We start from the raw sequence: 18,824 nt of genomic DNA on the forward strand, positions 1-18,824 counted from the left end.
GTTTACACACTTACCCAAAGAGCACATCAATGGAAACCTTCCCCATCTGGGCCATCACCCTATCATGGACTGGGAACGATACTTGAAGACCCCCTAAGAAAGTTCTGCGTGGAGCTCACGAGACTTGGTAGATTTGGTTGTCCCCAAGAAGAAAATAGCCATCACCCCGTGATGAATCACTGTTGTCATTACGGTAAATTAAAATTAGGTTTTCCTATGCTATTATCCTCATCAAATTCTAAGCCACATGTTTGCAACGATATCTATGGTCTATCGATTGTTTTTTTCCCCTTGAAGAAAACACAAGGAGAGTAGGTGCACATTAGTGACGTCGTCGTTTTGCAGATCTATGGAGGCAGTCGCTCATAATGGCAACTTCATCAACCATGCGATCCTTGGCTCCTTAATTGTCCTTCAATTTATCGAAATTTGGGTCCCCAACTTCTAACTCTAGGTGTCTTCACGCAGTGCATAGAAATATGGGTTGGTGAGGTAAACAAGCTTTAAACCCACTTGCAGGCATAGCACAACTCCTTTTATCCATGCCAATTTAGGTCACAAATATTTCCATCTAGAAGTTAAATTCCTGTGGTCCATGGTTTTCATGCCAAATTATCTCACACTTAAATTTGGGATAAATCCAATTGACATGCACATGCTAGACTAGTTGATAATGGACATCGTCATAAGTTTGTTCATAGGTGAAGATCAGGACACTATTGTATCCAACAACCCAACTCATGACTCTTGACTCATGACACCAACAGGGCGTTCGAGTTGGTGGGTCTCAAGACCCGATTTGCTATCACTTCAGGCTATGGAGGAAAAGATTGGCTTCACAAAGATAAATAGAGGTAAATTGGTCTTGATAAGCAGAAGAAAGAAGTTGAAGGGCCAATCAATTTGGTTATTAAAAAAAAGCTTTCGACGGGGCTTGGATATCAAAAGACTTAGCTGCCAGACCAGTTGCAAGCATACTTGCATACAATATAGTGAACAATCCAATTATAAAGAAGTACAAAATACTCGTAGAACAAGGTTGGGCTTGTGTGTACTTTCATCAGACGTAGCCAACATCATTAAGAACCACGTACAAGATGTGACCCATTTCAACCAATGATAGAAGCGGAGACTGTGTGAACTGTTACTATTGTAAAATTTAGCGGAGCCTTCAAAACGAAGAGCGTTCTGTACATTTGACAAACACGAGTTCATTTCAATTGTGTGAGATTACAACACTAGCAAAGCGTATTGCAACATTTAAATATAATGGTCTGCCTTACAATTGATCTGAATTTGTTGATATCACTGTTGAAATTGCTATTTTCCCTTTCTTTTCCCCTTCGGACATGGGAACTACCAAGGAGATGTCCGTTTCGGTGACTATATTAGAATGAGGATTGGAACATTGTTCTCGGTCTTCACATTATACAAGCCCCACTTGCTAATGATGTACTAATTGAAGTAAGCAATATTGATTGCAAACAATTCAAACAGCACGTTGTTACAGCACGACATCGAAACATACAAGAGATTGAATAAGACGAGTGATTGGGACGCTATGAAGTACATCGTGCGCTACAACTTACCCATGTCTTTGCCAGGCACACCATCTTGGCACCGGAAAAACTTAAAAGACTTGATTGCCATGATAGACATTTGGGGTCTCCTAGACTTGTTTGTGACGTTCACAGTAGACGAGGTGACTGAAACGAAGTGGTAAGAGAACATAGTTCGTGAATTCAATCCAATTTTCACCTGGAAAGACTGCCCAGTTGAGCTCTACTATTTCACGCAGCTTCACAACTTCTTGAATGCAAACATACTTGAAGGAAATAAACTTTTTGGCTGTGTAGAACATCACTTGATCAGGTATGAGATACAAAACACGGGTTCTCTACAGGCACATATCATTCTCCGGGTGCATAAAAACTATATGCAACGAGTCTCAAATGAGATAGCCTATTCATGCATCAAAGCATGCGATGCATCCAATACCTTCACAATGTCTTTGCGCCAACTCGTTCTCTCCAAACAAATCCACATTTCTAGGGAATCTTGCAGGACAAGAGGTCACGGTTCTTTATGCAATTATGGTTTCCCATATGAAAAGCATTCATCCAAACGGAGCCTACATTGCACCCACAAACTTTGAAGTGGTTGTATTTTCGTCCAAGCCATGAACACCATAGTGTGGTGCCATATCACCCAGCTACATTATTGCTATGGGGTGGGTGCACACATGAATATACAAAGAGTGATAAACTCTTCTATTTCCCACTATTTGTTGAAGTATGCGATGAAAATTGAGCCACTAGGAACATTAAATATTTCAGCAGAGGATGCCACAAGGCCTCGACAAAGTGAAGTTGAAGCTCATCGCAACTACAATCATGTTGAGACCGACATCAGCTATAGAAGCAGCCTTGAATCGCCTTCAAATACCAATAATCACAAAGAGCGACAGTGTGCAATACATAGACTCGTCACCACCGAAGCTACAACAAAGGTTGGTTTCACGTCGGCAGAACATTGTCATGCATCCTATTGATATGTACTGCGCACGACCAGCCAGCTTGGAGAACATCACTTTTTGTGACTACTATGAAACATGCAAAATTGACAGACAGGTCCACATCAACAAAAAACTAGTTGCTTGATGCATACAACAATGTTGTAAGAGATTACAAAAGGCTTGTTAGATTCACAGAATATCATCCAGGCCACCAAACAAAAGGTTTCTTCTTCAATATCCTGCTTTGTACAATGGCTTTTAGGAATGAATAAGAGCTATTGTCGCTAGAAAACACATCCTCATCATACTTTGTGGAATGCGAACTACGTCATCTTGTATTATTAGAGGAAGATCTTGAAATGTACGTAACTGAGTACACGTAATGGAACATGCTACTTTCCGACCAAATGGGCCACATGCTCAATTTAATTTAGGAGAAAGTAGCGTTGAATCGTGAAAACTCTTCGACAATAGCAAATGTAGAGCCCACGGTTAACGAGAGACACAATCGAAGCAAAATGTTGCTCATGCTCCATGAGTGCTGCAAAGTTCAACACGCATCACTCACATCAGAGCAAGCAACAATCTATAGGCAGCTAGCGACCGCACGTAGTGGGCTACACATTATATCAGGAACATCGAACAGTGGAAAGAGTTTCCTCATAAAATATATGACATTTCAACTCATAAAAGAGGACAAAGTGTCATATTAATAGCATCTATTGGAGCTCTAGGTACCTGTCTTAGCAGTAATGCTACTACCATCCATTACCAATTCATAATCCCAACAAGATATTAGCAATATCGACTGTCTATACACCAAATAGATGAAAGGTTCGTAGCGATCAAAGAAGCTGATTTAATCATCATCGACAAGATGTTGATGCTAACTAAAATGAAATTTGACATGGTTGTCCGTCAAATTGTTAACATCATAGATGGTACACTTCTGAGCCCTTTCAAGGACAAGTTCCTTCTCCTCTTCACATAGCTCAACTGACCTATGCACTACATGCTAGATTACCTAGTCGACCCACATTGCACATGCAACAGTGCACAACAGGACGTTCTCTGTGCGCCATGCCAGGGATATCCTCTTGCTTGAATTCCTACAAGCAATATGCCATAGGCAACCAATAGAATTGGAGATTCAATGAACTCTTTCCGAGTGCATAGTGCAAGAGGACGATATAGAATAGTGCATCGACACAGACCACTATCATTTGCACTCACAAGGAAGACGTTCATCGATACAATGTCGTAATGCTCACAAATTTGTACTCGAAAAAAGATATAGCCACCGTTAGCTTGAAAATCAATGGCCTCGATGAACCTTGCTTACATCATTGGATTAGTGACATCAACTTCAACGAAATACATAAAGTTGTAATATAGGTGCCAAGTGTTTGATAATCGAGAACATTGACTTGACAATGGCAATAGCAAATGGGGATCATGCAACGCAGAGGAAATACTTAAAGATCCTAACGAAGTAGTTGTAACAATTCGCGTCAAAATTGACGCAACACAAAGAAAAATAACACTACGTCATACAAAGCATGCAAGAAGGGCCATCAATGGTATATGGTATCTCAAGTCTACATTCCTATTAACATTAGCATATGCCATAACAGAACACAAGACATAGGGAGCAACATTCTCAACAAAAGTCCTCCTCTTAATAAAAGAAGCATTCGCACCTGGACTAGGATATGTGATGTTCTCACGTATCACAGAATGTTGACATTTGAAGATCCTATAGCTGCCCATGCTCGAAATGTTCATCCCCATGCCATACCCTTTCTCCACTTTGCGAGACTTGAACGACACTAAATTCAAGTACAATGCAAGCACTGTATATCCTTTTTCTTTGTTTGAAATCGAGTACATGCAAATTCAGAAATATAAACACAATGCTCACTATACCATGTGCACATAATTCGATTCTACATTGTAATAATGAATTGCATCCCATTACTTTTCGTTCATTTATTGTCACTTTAACTTACATTCCTATACATCAACTGGGCCACACACCGAAGTCATCAACAACAGCTATGGACGAAAAACAAGGTATGTTTGGAACACATTCATTCATGCCATCATTAGTAACAATGCACCACATTTCCAACAATAATATCGAAACATTTTTAACATGCAACTATTTGAATTATTTAAGAAAAATGCAACAACCACTCAACAATCTGAACCAAAGTCAAGCCCATCACTCTTCCTAACAACAAACCAAATGTGACTGGCAAACTTGAATGGAGCTCAACCACCAATAACATATATTAACAGATTTTTGAACTACACCGATCTATGCTCATACATGAACAACCGCAACAAACACCTAAGTGATGACAAGGAAAAAAACTTGAAGCTAGCAAAGCAGGTGAGCCGCTATCTATATAAACACAAACTTTCCCCTCCCCTTACCTAGTAACTCTCTGACTGACCAAATGAATTGTAATATTACTAACGTTTTGTAGGATTACATAAAGAGATCGGCATTGAAATAGACGAGATAGCTGGACGACTACTAGACGTAGAAGCCCAAAAACTTCTGGATGATAAAAGTAAAGAGATAATCACATACATAATGGAAATGCTCTGTTATGGATAAAATGCGACATCAACTAACTCTTGGATGCTGATAAAAAAATCACAAACTAGATATTGTCCCAGATAATGAAAGAGTATGACCACACGACCGACAATACTTGACCATCAATAAATGATGAGAAAATAATTAGACACTTCGATAGAAAACTCTTTAACCCCAACGATTTGGACAAAACACAGATCCATACAAGAAGATTGAGAATACATAAAGTAACTAAATGATGAGTGACATAAAATGCAATACAAAAAATACATATAAAATATACTAATAAAAAAAGACAACTCTAGTGCAAGTAATCCAGATCGAGTAGATGGAGACAAGGGACAAGAAACCAACAAAAAGATGGCTGACAAAGAGGATGAATATATAGTCTACTCCATCACGTGCTCTAGGAATGGGAGAAAATACATTGGAGTTACAAAAGACTACAAAAGAAGAAAAGCAGTGCATGCTAGAAAACCACTAAGTAGAATGAAGAAAGATGTTGAAGCCTACAAACCCTTCCACAAGAATTTCACATTCTCTATTTTGCATTCAACTATAAGCATAGTTATAACTAGAGCAAAAGAGCAACAACAAATAGCATTAGAAGAAACAACAACTGACAAAAGGTATAACAATTTGAAAGGACATCCGACACATTGCACCAAATGTAGCATCATAGAAAAATATATTCTGAATATCAATTTGTATGAATTTCATCACACAATTACAACCTTTTACTGCTACTTCATAAATTTTTGACATTTCTAGTTTCTCAGTTGATCCGCTGAAAGATCCCTGCCCCCTCCGCGCAACGAATTCGGGGGTGCTAGCAGCGGGAGTAGCACTTCTTGCACGGGGCAGGGTCCCACACTCGGGGCCTCGCCGATATCTGGACAAGAGACTAATCCCTTGGTTCTTCCAAAACCGAACCCGGAAAAACTTCCCTCGCCCGAAAAGCACGGGCGATTCCTCCACGGATATTTTTACTCTAACGTAGTCAAGAGCCTTGACTAACTGAACTGATCCGACCGAGCCCATAAGTCCCATGGTCAGATCAAGGAAAAGACTTGCACTTGGATCATAGAGACCAACGCTTTTTTCCTCATTGAGAGGCACAACCGTTGATTCTTTTCCATAGAACAATTTCTATCCGGGATTTACTTCATCTATTGTTCCATAACAGAATTGAGTCTCATTTTAGGGATCCATCAGTCCAGCCTAACCCCATCCAGTCCCATGGGGGTTAGCCAACCGCCCAACCACTGTAGTGATGGGATCCATTTAAGAATTTGGTTAGGTTTTGTCCCGGGTAACAGGGAAAAGAGTTCCCATGCCCCCTAGCCGGGTCTTCATGCAAACTTCAAGTTAGCCACACCACTTACACCACTTACACACCCAATACGAAATTGCCTTTTTCCACAGATTCAGCTATTTTTTAAAAGCAATGTTTTAATGAAACCATAGTATCACTGATCATAATCCTCCAAAATATCCTGTTGAATTCTAATTTCCAATCATTCCTTCATCGGTATACCTATGGCATTATTGGCAACCAGAACGCTCACCACCTATCCACTCAGGGGCCTTTTTAATAGTTCCTAGCCCATAGTACCCGGAAATATATTCACTTATAAAAATCCAGATGGAATCTCTGTTGAAGATTAGCAAGATCAACCAACAGATCCATATAAAAGAGCCATGGACTCATCCGTTGAGGACCAGCAAGGTCAATCAACCAAATCCATGCGCGGTTTCAGAAAACAACTCTTAGTCCTTGTTCCAATATCTTCTCGACGCACGTGTGGGTATCTTCAGTATCTTCCTCGACGCGCGTGTGGGTATCTTCAGTGACCCAAAGCCCGAGCACCGTATGGTCAGCACCCTCTAAGATCCTTCTTCGCAGGTCACCTATCTCGTCACTCATAGGCTGCTTCCTTGGTCCCTCATCCACCGTACCAGAAGCTCACCATTTAAATCGAACCGAGGTTGGTCGAGACCTTGCTACGCAAGACGTCCTCCGTTGACTCTCTGTCAACTGTTGTAACTTTATCAGTTAGGTCTCCATGACCTCATTCACAAGACGGTCAAAATGCTTCCCCGGCATTCTTGACATAAGACAGTCATTTAAAAACAGGTCATAAATATAGTTTCTATAACGAACTCTCGCGATCAAAATGCTTCCCCAGCATTCTTGACATAAGACAGTCATTTAAAAACAGGTCATAAATATAGTTTCTATAACGAACTCTCTTCTTTCCACATCGTTCGACATCAATCCACATTCATTTCATATGTATTCCCATTCTCATCACATCATTTTCCATCTCATCACATCTTTCTTCATTTATCCTCATCAGATCTCATCCACTCGCATCTACCCATATCCACATCTCATCACATCATATTTATTCACATCACATATCATCCATTCACATCTATCCCAATTTACATCACATCTCATCATATCCGTTTCACATCACATCTCATTCATTCACATCCCGATTCACATCACATCACATCACATCTCATCCATTCACATCCTGATTCACATGACATCACATCTTATTCATTCACATCCCGATTCACATCACATCACATCTATTCACATCCATCACATTCATTTACATCACATCCATTTACATCCATCACATCACGTTCATTCATATCCATCACATTCATTCTCATCACCATCCCATCCCATACATTCTATCCACATTACATCACATCACATCTATGCACATCATGTCTCATTCATACACATCTCATCTCATTCATCCACATCCATCCAATCGTTCACATGTACGACTACCCACATCTATCCATACACATCCACATCCACATCCATTCTTTCACATACACATCCACATCCCTTTATATCACATCACATCCTTTCACATACACATCCACATCCATTCTTTCACATACACATCCACATCCCTTCTTTCGCATACATACCCACATCTATTCTTTTACATACACATCCACATCCATTCTTTCACATACACATCTACATCCGCATCCACATCCACATTCACATCCATTTACTTCACATCTCTCCCTTTCACATATCCTCTGAGCTCATTCTCATCTCATCATTCTCATCCACATCCATTTACTTCACATCTCATCCCCATTCATTTTCATCACACCACATCCTATCACATCCCATTCACATCTTATCGCATCTTATTTTCATCTTATCACATCCATTCTCATCCTATCGCATCCCATTTACATCTTATCACATCCATTCACATCCTATCGCATCCCATTTACATCTTATCAACATCCATTCACATCCTATTCCCATTTAGAAGTTTTTACTACTTTGATACTGATAATGGGACTTTTTCTAAATTTCTACCAATTGCTTGGCCTAGATAACGGTTCTTTTTCTCGATGACTATTTCCATATTCTTTCTCAATTTCTCAAATGAATTATATTCAATATTCCTCTTTTGGAATAGAAGAATTCATGGGATTTACAAAAATCAATTCTACCCATATTTCCACTTTTGATAAATAATCATAAATTGAATTATACTAAAAATTTCTCTTTTTCTCATTTAATTTCTTGGACCTCAATTATCATGGGAATTTCTCTTTTTGCATTTGATTATTTGCATTCCAATATCATGGGAATTTCTCTTTTATCATCAAATATTTCTCATAAAATAAATTCATCAAAAATATCCATTAACTCAATATGCTAGGAATTTCTCTTTTCCCATCTAAATGATTGAATTCCAAATGTCATAGGAATTCCTCTTTTACCATTTAAATATTTCTCATAGATAAAATAAATTTATCTAAAATTCATCTTTGAATTTAAATAAAATATCCAATAATTCCAATATGCTAGGAATTTCTCTTTTCCCATCTAAATGATTGAATTCCAATTGTCATAGGAATTCCTCTTTTACCATTTAAATATTTCTCATAGATAAAATGAATTTATCTAAAATTCATCTTTGAATTTAACTAATATATCCAATAATTCCAATATGCTAAGAATTTCTTTTTTCCCATCTAAATGATTGAATTCCAATTGTCATAGGAATTTCTCTTTTATCATTAAATATAATTACCATAATTTTTCTCATTTCTTAATTATTTAATTACACATAAATTTAAAAATTAGTTTTCCATTGAATGTGACAAAAACCATTCTTTGAACCTAGGATATTCAATCCTAGAATATGATAGGAACTCCTCTTTTCACGTTATGCATAAGAATGAATTATGCATCAATTTCTTAAGAATTTTACCATAGCTTCGCTGCCTGCTATTACTGGTGATTTTTAATTTTTATGAAAAGAATAAGACATAGTAAAATAATTATGATAGTATAACTATCTTTTAGCATTAAATATAATTTATGGATTTATCCCATAATATTACCATATTTTTCAAGCATATAAGTATAAAAACCATTTTCTTAAACCTCTAGCTTCACAAGCCTAGAGTTTGATTTGTGAATAGAGAATTTCTCCATGAGAAGCATTAATTGAATTTAGAATAGGTCATAGGAATGACCATTCTTTGGGGGGGAGAGAGATATGCTTAAAAAATATTTTAATTTAAGCATAGATGAAAACTTTATGTGTTTAATCACTAAAATCCATTAGAGAGCTTCAATTGCATTAAAGAGCCATTCAATTGAATACTTCTCAAGCTTGAGAGGGGTTGAGAAGTGAATCATTTAGAGATTAAGAAAAAGACCATAAATCACACTTTACCTCTTATTTTGCTTGATTCTTTAGTCTAAGGAGAGGCTCCCAACCAATCAATTGGTTTAGTATATTGATGAAGACTCCAAAGAAGGTTGAAGAGAGAGAGAGAAACTCCATTCTCTCCAAATTATAGAGGATTTTTAGAGGATAATAGAAAATATCATTATTTCAGTATAATACTGCCATGGTATAGTTCACATATTTTTTTACAAAGGTCTAAGGATCTATTTATAGGTGAGGGAGGCCTCTAACCAAGTCCAACTAGTTTTTAGAATTTTCCACGTTCAGTTTGGCTGAATTTGGACAAGATTTGGACCAGTTTGGCTCCCTTTTTGATTTGGTTTGATCCCAGGAGAGAGGAGAGATAAAAATATCTTATTATTTTTGAGTTTAAAACTCCTCTACACGTGAAATAGGTGCCTCCTTGAAGAGCCCCCTTCTCCTTATACCAAGGTGTCAAAAATGTATCATTATACCCAAAATATCTCTTTTTTTAAAAGTAATATTCATAGTTTTTTACTAATAAATCTTGTACTCAGTCAACTCTTCATCTTATATGGGCATTTACTCATTTTTGGGTATTTTTTTTCTAAATTGGATTTATCTCCTCCCCACACGTGGATTGATCTTATTGGCCCATAGGAAACTTAATTGGACCATAATCCAAAAATTTCTCAAAATCTAAACCCTTAGGCTAAGGTCCTTTATACCTATTTTCAATTAATTCCAATTGCACATTGGAAAGTTCTTTTTGAATTTCTGTTTCAGGAGAAACCATTTTAGACACTAGGAGGATTTTTATATCCAAAAATATCTCAATTTTGGATTACCTCCCTCTAGAAATTTTCTCTCTCCAAGCCAAAACAGGGTAAAAACAAGATCTTTCTTTTATTTCAGAGAGGGGAATAATTATAAGATCAGAAGTGGAGGTTCTTACACTTGTACACCTCAAAAGCTGGAGGGAGGAATCTTACAGTAGTGTAGGTTTAGGTGATGTTATCGAAGGTCACTTTATTTGATGATCTGGCATCCCTCATGTCCCTCATTCTCTAGGTATGTCTTCTTGTGCATGCCTGATTGCTCTCTGGCAGCTTGCCTCCCATGCCCATATGAGAGGTTCTTGAAGCCATCTATCAAAGAGTAAAGATTATTTTTTTTTACATGCTTCCATTACCTTTTTTGGAGGTAGATGCATGCTCATAAGCAAAGTAATCACATTTAATGTGATTTTTAACTTGTGAGGTTGTGGCAATGTGCTTGTGTGTGGCATGGAGAGAGGATTTTCACAGGGTGTGAGACTACTTGACTCTGAACCCATAGGTAGTATTTGTATGTTCCCACCACTAGAATTAGGTAGGTCTTAGTGTGAAGCCATTGTTGGCTTGTTTTGAGTTCACAAGGTTTCCTTTTGGGGTTCCAAGTTACTAATATTGAATTTGGATTGTTGTAGTCTCTCTATTAGAAAGTCTGTGAGAATATGACATATATTGAAATATTTGAGCTATGAGAAGATGTCCTTAGGAACCCATACTTGATGTGTTCACTTCAAGTTTGGTTCATAAGTTCCAATTGGGTTCTTTTGACTAAAAACACAATTTCTTTTGGTTTGGCTTTTGTGGGAAATTTATTGAGGTCGGCCTAGGTTTGTTAGCTTTGGGTGCCCAAATCAAATCATTAGGATGATAGATTTAGACTAAGTTGTTAGGTAGCCAAATCAAATCATTAGGAGGATAAATTTGAGCTATAAGAAGTTGTTTGGGTAGCCAACATTGCGATTTTTGAGCCTAGGGCTACCTATAGCCTTGCCTCATCTAGCTTTTCCAGCTCTACCAATTGTTTAGATAGATCATGTCCATCAAGATTGCCCTTAATGTAGGGACTAATTAGTTAATAAGCATGAGATCATCTAGGCCATAAATAAGGTAGAAAGATGTTAAGCTATTTATAGTTTATAAGTTGTATGCAATAAGCCCAAAGAGTAGCTGAAAGATTTTGTTCCCAATCTATTCATGAGGCTTCAATTGTCTTTGTAAGGATTGAGAAAAGGACCTTGGTACTTTTAACTTGTCTATTTTCTTGTGGATAATAAGGTGATAACTTCTTAGGGATTACCATGAATTTGTCCAACATGAATGTTTACTTGTGGATTACCAGGAATGCCACCACCTCATTTAGGAAGTGCAAGCCTCGATCACTAACAATATCTAACGGACTGCCAAATCTGGTGATGATATTTTCGTACAACAATTTGGTTACTGATCTGGCATCAACTTTCATTGTTGCCTTGGATTTTTCCCATTTGGTACAATAGCATGTGCCCACAATGATGTGGTGACAAGACTAATGATTCCTACTATCCCATTCAGCAAAAGGCTATAAGGACATAATAAAAGTCATAGGCATACAATCTCTATTTTGAATCACTAAAAATCTATGGCACACATCACATCTTTTGACAAATTTTACTACATCGCCCCAAAGTGGGTAGGCCACCACATACTAGCCTGTAAAATCCTTCATTCTATAATTTCTATAGTAAAGTGGCCTTTAAAGATCTATGCATGGGCTTCCTCTCTAAGATCTTTATATAACAATCTTCATGGATGCAAAGCCTCAAAATGTTATCCTTACCTTGCTTATATAAGTTGCTAACTATAAGAGTACATAGAGTGGTTGCCTTAATCAACTAGCGGGCATGATCAAGAGTGATTTCTTTGTCCAAGGGAAAACCTGTCGATAAAAAATTATCTATCTCATGACTCCAATTTAGTAATACGCTTAAGTGAAATAAATAGGCATTAGGCAAGCCATCTTCCATGGAAACCTATAGGAGGCTTACCATTAGGAATTCAGGACAGGTGGTCAGCCAAAACATGCTGGAGCCAAAACCATTAGGAATTTAGGACACAAGTGGTTAGCCAAAACATGCTAGAGCCCTTCTAACCATGATCGTAAACTCAAACTCCAATAAAATCAATAACCATCAAAGGTGATACGGCCTATGATGATGCAAGGTTTGTTTACCAAATATAAGACGGATTGGTGATCCATGAAGAACATAAATTTCTTGGCTAGAAGGTAGTGTTTAAATTTCTTTACTCCTTGGACCATAGCCAGACCATAGCCAAACATTGTCTTTTTGTGGTTGTGTAATTTGTTGGTGAGAAGGTAGTGTGTAAATTTCTTCACTATGTAGACCATAGCTAAACCTTATCTTTCCGTGGTTGTGTAAATTTTCTCTGCATCATTGAGTTGTCTTCTTGCATAGAACACATGAAAATTGTTGGAATTAGGGTTAGGGTTGCAACAATGCACACACACAAGATAGAGAAGCTTAAGAGCACACAAACTCATTAGATTAGAGTGAACAAATGTGTGCCAAATACAAAAGATAAGTACACGTCCCAAAATGAGTAGATAAGAGGGTGTACATACGCACGGGGAAAAAACCTCCTAGTGAGGGAAAACGTACCCCAATGGTCCTAAGTGTGTTTACACACATCACTACCATATAATGCTACAAATCCTCCTTGGAGTGATGATGTGAACATGTACATGGTATGGCCGATCAATCCTGAAAAGGCAGTACGCCCAAAGCTTTATGAAAAGCTTCACACTTTTCATGAGGAAGAGCCTTCATGATAAATCTGCCATGTTGTCATGTGTAGGCCCATAGACCAAGCCGATCTCTGCTGTAGAGAGTCTTTCCCTGACATAGTGGTAATGCACCTCAATGTTCTTAATGCGAGCATGAAACAATGGGTTTCTCGCAAACAACTGCTAATGCGCTCTGGCTGTCAGTGAAAATCATAGTGTTAGACGACTGTCCAACACCCAAATCAGTCCCATAAGATGTCTGAGCCACACACACTCAACTGCAGCTATAAAAGCTGCCATGTACTCAGCTTCACAGCTAGAAGTGGCCACTGTAGGCTACTTCTTACTAAGCTATGATATACATGAATCACTAAGGCGAAAGCAAAACCCACTAGTGGACACTCGTGTGTCATAACATCCAGCCCAATCTAAATCACTAAAAGCATGCAGATGTGACTCACCCCCCTTTGGATAAAATAATCCAAAATACTAAGTGCCCCGTAAAAATAGTGAAAAACTCGCTTAATAGCCTGCCAATGCTTTGTACCTGAGCTATGCATAAATCTGCTCAATTGTGAGACCGCATACTGTATATTTGGCCTCATGTTGCACACATAAACAAGGGATCCAATGGCCTACTGATACAAACTAGCATCAAAAGAGTCTCTTGCATCTTGAAGACTAAGTTGAGTACCTGTCTCCATAGGTGTAGCCACAGGTTTACAGTCTTCAAGATTAAACCTCTTTAATAGCTTCTATATATATTTAGACTGCAACATAACAATGACATCATTGCGCTGCATAAATTGAATCCCCAAATAGTAATGCAAGGGCCCCAGATTTGACATCTCAAATGATGATTGCAAATCATCCTTAAAGGCTGAAATATGATCTATATCGGGTCCCGTGAGCAGCATGTCATCAACGTATAGTACGATGACCAAAAATGTGTCCTTACTCCTCTTCATAGGGTACTCTCTGTTGGACTGTTGCAAAAATCATTTGCAACCAAGTATGTATGAATCTTCTCATACCATGCTCTAGGAGCTTGCTTAAGGCCATAAAGAGCCTTTTTCAACTTGCATACTTTAGACTCTTCTCCCTTTCACAACAAAACCAGGAGGCTACAATACCTACACCTCCTCGTGTAAATCACCATTCAAGAATGTAGTCTTAATGTCCAATTGATGTACATTCCACCCATGATGTGCTGCCAAAGCAATGAGACACCTAATGGTAGTCATACGAGATGTGGGTACAAAGGTCTCATCATAATCAATACCCTTTTGCTTGGCATACCCCTTTGCAACAAGTTTGGACTTGTAGCGATCAATGATACCATTTGTTTTGCGTTTTAACTTGTAAACCCACTTAGTACCAATGGCCTTCTTGCCATGCGGTAGATCTGTCAAATACCAAGTGTTATTCTTGAGTATAGAATTATACTCATCCTGCATAGCATGCATCCAATGATCATCATCCTATGCTTCCTCAAAGGAAACAAGTTCCTCCTCATTACATAAAGTAGAAATGAGAACATGATCCACATGAGAATAATCTGCATGATGAGAACCTGCACAAGTTCTGCTAGGTAAAGAAGCTGCCAACTTGCTATTCCTCAATGTCTGCACAAGCCATTTTGGCATACGCCTAGATTCTTCTATGGCTGCTCTCTCCTCGTCCACTACATCCTCAATAATTGCCTCATAAAAAGGCTACTTTGCAGGCTGATTTTGCACCTACAAAGGTTGAATTTCAGCACTTGATTGAGCATTCAATTGCTCTACATATGGTTGCCCTCCATTAAACAAAGGTAGGAGCGAATCAAACATGTCCTGTAAGCATACATTCTACTGTTTTTTGTATGAAAGCATGGGCTGAACTGAGTTTTCGACAAAGACAACATCTCTACTTACCAAAATCCGCTTTCAGGCCGGATATCCCTTGCTTTCTGAAATGTATCCAACAAATATGCATTTAACTGCCTTATCATCAAGCTTACTGCATTGTTGCTTAGGAACAAGAGCATACGCAAGACAACCAAAAACACGCAAATGAGCCACATAAGGCTTCGTGCCATGCCAAGCTTCATAAGGAGTTTTAGACTGCAACGCCTTGTTGGTAGGGCATTTGTTCAACACATAGTTTGCGCACATAGTTGCCTCTAACCAAAAACCATGAGGTAAATCTTGGGCTTTCACCATACATCGTGCCATCTCCATGAGAGACATGTTCTTCCTCTTAGCCACACCATTTTGTTGAGGTGTGTATGGCACTGTGTACGTTGATACCTTATGCCTTTTTCAGCCATATATGCATGAAATTCCTTGGACATATACTCCCCCCCTCGATCTGAACGAACGGTGCCAACTTCACATTCACATGCATTTTTAGCCATGGATACAAAGTGCCTAAAGCATATAAAGACCTCTAACTTTTGCTTTAATGGATACACCCAACTATATCTGGAGTAATCATCAATAAAAGTGATGAAGTCGAGATATCCCCCAATAAATGGTGTCCTCAGAACCACATACATCACTATGTATAAGCTGTAATTTCTTAACAGCTCTCACAGATCCATCCTTTGGAAGTGATTCCCGATGCATTTTACCAAGAATACACCCCTCACATACACGTCTAGCAGGGGTCTCAAGAGTTGGCAACTCAGACACCATATCATGCCTTTGAAGGCGTAACAAACTGCCATAATTCAGATGGCCAAATTGTGCATGCCATCACTACTGCCAACCATGACTGTCTACCAAATGCAAGGTCTTTCAACACACTCCAAGTACTCAGTATTCACTAAATGCAACCCTGGATGGCTGCCAACTAACTTAATCACCTGCAAAGTGTATGAAAATAACACAAAGTAGAGAATAGAGTGTTATTGGTGAAAGTATGATGGTTGATGTTGTTGAAGACACTGTAGATGCTGCTGCACACCAAATCTTTGCCCGCTGCATAGCCCACCCAAAATCAAGTAGAACCAATCCAAAATGACATCTCTCTAGAACGTTTGCAGAAACCTTGCGGTGCCCAAAATGTGTCCGAATCATGTCGCTCGCGGACCCCAAAAATTCTCCTAAGAGGGTATCTCAATCGGAGACACAAAAACATGGTCGTGAGGAGGGAGGCAGACTACTAGATCAAGTCTCAAGGAAGCTAGCTCTGATACCAATTATTGGAATTAGGGTTAGGGTTGCAACAATGCACACACACAAGATAGAGAAGTTTCAGAGCACACAAACTCACTAGATTAGAGTGAACAAATGTGTGCCAGATACAAAAGATAAGTACACACCCCAAAATGAGTAGATAAGAGGGTGTACATACGTACGTGGGAAAAAATCTCCTAGTGAGGGAAAAAGTGCCTTAGAAACCCTAAGTGTGTTCACACACATCACTACCATATAATGCTACAGAAATACATATTGCATAGAAAAAATAAAAATCCATATTGCTCTTACATAGTTGTGCGAGGATACATCCTATGGAACATAGAGGCGTCAATGTGCACATGAAAAATTACTTCCCATCTTGGTGGTGGTGGCCTAAGAATGGGAGATGAAGCTAATGATTTTATTAGCTTCTTGAATGACTCCTCACATTCGTTAGTCCACACAAAAATAATTAGTAACTTGTAGTATCCACAGTGACCCAGAAATCTTTGGACACCCTTGAAGCTTAAGAATGACCTTGATCTTACCCTCATCAGCAGGAAATACCATTCCTAGATATAATTTTTCCAAGGATTATACTATGGCACACCATGAATTGTTTTTTTTTTTGGGTTAAGAGAGATCTGATACAGCCTGCATAGCTCAAGGACTTTTCTTAAGCAATCTATATGTTCTTTTCGGGGGGGATTCACATAGACAGTCCATGAGCACTTCTAAAAATTTCCAAAGGAGATCCTTCAAAGTTGTGCTCATAAGTCTTTGAAAAATGGCAAAGCATTAGTAAGTCCCAAGGGCATGACTTTGTAAGTAAAAAAGTCCATTTGATGAATTGAATGATGTAAAAAGAAAAATGATGTTCACAATATGCTTTTAAAATTCACACCTTTGTGATTATGCATGTTTGATGTGAATACCTTGAGACATAGGCAACTCAAACATGTTGATTAGAATTCTAGATTTTTAAGGATTGCACCCATCCCCACCAAGAAATCTAAGCATTGGGTTAACTTGTTATTTTTTTTAAAGTTTTTCCTTAGATTGTGAACTATATACTCACCATTGAAGTTTTTCAAGTTACTATCCATAACAATCTCTCTTTAATATATGATAAAGATTAATGATTATCATTTGTAAGCATATTAAAAAATTATGGAGATGATTTAGCACTAACCTTGTACTTGGCATTTTTATAAAGATCAAGGGAAGATGACATTCATGAGGGAAGATGAGATTCATCCTTGTGTTTTGTTTCTATCGAGAAAATGGGAAGATGGTATTCATCCTTGTTATGTTCTATTTTCTATCTAGAAAAAGATCAAGGGAAGATGATAATCATGAGGAACATTAACATAGAATCTTCCTCCAAGCACTATAAAAGCAATCATGGAACATGTAACTACATAATGAAAAAAAAACTCCATGAAAATATATAATTAATAGTATTCTCTTTCTCCATGAATACTAGAACATGGTGCAAAATTTTAAAACAACATAAGGAAGACAAGGATGCCCAAAATGATTAGGGTGAAAAGGCAATGCATGATGTTGATTTTCTAGGTCAAAATATAAAAAGTTATATTTCTTAAGTTCCCAAGCAAGGCTAGAATAAGATAAAGAATCTATCTTGGGTAAGGAAAACTCCAAGAAAACTTGCAACTAGAAATCAAACTACTTGAAAAAGAAGATGCAATAACCTTTGGTGAAACCATGGTAAGGTGGACCAAAAAACAATGTCCTAGACAGAACTGCTATTTAGTAGTAAAGCACTCTTAATTTGAATTTATAATACTATCTATACAAATTAAATGGAAATAATCTTTAAAAATGTATTATTTTCCTAAAATTACATCCTTAATACACAAAATGTGTTATTTAATCATAAATATTAAGTGTTTTATGAGTGCTATTTATGACAGCTAGAAGCACAAAAAGTAGTCCACCTTACCATGCTTTCATCCATAAGCATTATAACATATGCTACAAAAATAAAATAGGTTTGTGGTAAATTGGTAAAGAAATAACAACTCAAAATGAAATCATTACAATGATCAGTTTTATGGTTTGGTGTAGGATATGTGAGCTTAGCTTGACTCGAGAAATAGTGATACATAGGATTAAACCCTCCTTTTTTTGAGTTGTTATTTCTTTACCAAACCATAAGTGATCATTATAATGATCACTTA

The sequence above is a fragment of the Cibotium barometz genome, chromosome 44, assembly GCF_041138505.1.
Source record: "Cibotium barometz isolate CiBa-2024 chromosome 44, ASM4113850v1, whole genome shotgun sequence".
Taxonomy (NCBI): domain Eukaryota; kingdom Viridiplantae; phylum Streptophyta; class Polypodiopsida; order Cyatheales; family Cibotiaceae; genus Cibotium; species Cibotium barometz.